The 1218-nt window shown below is 63.9% G+C and overlaps 1 non-coding gene across 1 annotated transcript; it reads right to left on the bottom strand.

The window, feature by feature from the left end:
• Window positions 1–615: 615 nt before the first annotated feature.
• TRNAI-AAU lies at window positions 616–689 on the bottom strand. Its single transcript has one exon. It is a non-coding gene; the product is annotated as a tRNA-Ile (tRNA).
• Window positions 690–1218: the final 529 nt, after the last annotated feature.

Here is a 1218-nt window from a genome sequence, read left to right as displayed (position 1 = left end):
GGGGCCGCCCGGCACCGACGGCGGCTTCGCGGGGGCAAAAAGCCTTCGGCGGCGCGGCGGGACACGGTTCGCGGCCGGAGCGCGTGGCCCCGGCCGGGGTTGGCGGGGGAACGGGACGGGACGGGACGGGACCCACGGGGGACATAAACCGGCTGGAGGGAATTAACGCGAGTCGGGTTTCCCGCCCTTGAGACAAAGTCTGTACTCGGCGGCTCGGCACTCGCTCTCTGCTGGGTGGGGCTTCGCACGCCCGCGGGGAGTAAGACCAACAAACAGGTGGTGCCACGCGTGAAGCGGAGCCCGCACGGAAGAAAACGCGCCCGAAGGGGTGACCCGAGCACGTTGCGGGCCAGCCGGCGTGGCAGCCGCCCTCGCAGAAATAGGAATCCTCGCTCTGCCGGGGGCGGCCCGGGCTCCATCAGCCGCGGGAGCACGGCCAGTGGCGCAGCCGGGCTGGGTGAGGCCCCCGCCGCCCCGCGGCTGTGCCCCTGTGCAGAGGTAACATCGCGTGTCTCAGCAGAAGTGGGTGCGGTGGGTGGGAAGGGAGTCGCTGGGACAAACCGGAGGGCGGCGGGGAGAGAAGATTTAAAAAAAAAAAAAAAAGAAAGTATTACCTGGCCCGTACGGGGATCGAACCCGCGACCTTGGCGTTATTAGCACCACGCTCTAACCAACTGAGCTAACCGGCCGGCCGACGGCGAGGGCTCCCTCTGGGGGTGGATAACGGCACGCCGGCCCTACCGCCCCCACCCCGCCACTCCGGAGGGGAGGGCAGGAGAGGCGGCAGGCGGAAGGAAGGGACCGCCTCGCCCCCCGGGAGGGCCGGAGCCGGGCCCGCACGGGTGGGAACACACGCTTAACTGGTCAGCCCAACCAGAAAGCACTCTGCCGCGCCTACAGAGATGCGGCGCCTGGGAGGTAGCAACCACCACAGGACACGGTCAGGGGGCGACTTCACCCCGAGGTCAACAGGCTAACACTTCCCCAGGTTTTCTAGGGTATGGTTCCAGTTTTATTTAATTAAACAAAATATTTGGGGTACTTATTTTAAAGCGTTTACTGTTCAGGCTGTTTAATGCTATGGTGGGTTGACCCTGGCTGGATGCCAGGTGCCCACCAAAGCCACATCTATCACTCCCCCTCCTAAGCTGGACAGGGGAGAGAAAATAAAATGAAAGGCTCATGGGTTGAGATAAAGACAGGGAGATCACTCACCAA

This window comes from Haliaeetus leucocephalus, unplaced genomic scaffold (assembly GCF_000737465.1).
Source record: "Haliaeetus leucocephalus isolate CR32 unplaced genomic scaffold, Haliaeetus_leucocephalus-4.0 Scaffold932, whole genome shotgun sequence".
Lineage (NCBI taxonomy): Eukaryota > Metazoa > Chordata > Aves > Accipitriformes > Accipitridae > Haliaeetus > Haliaeetus leucocephalus.
This window is presented reverse-complemented; position numbering and strand designations above follow the sequence as displayed.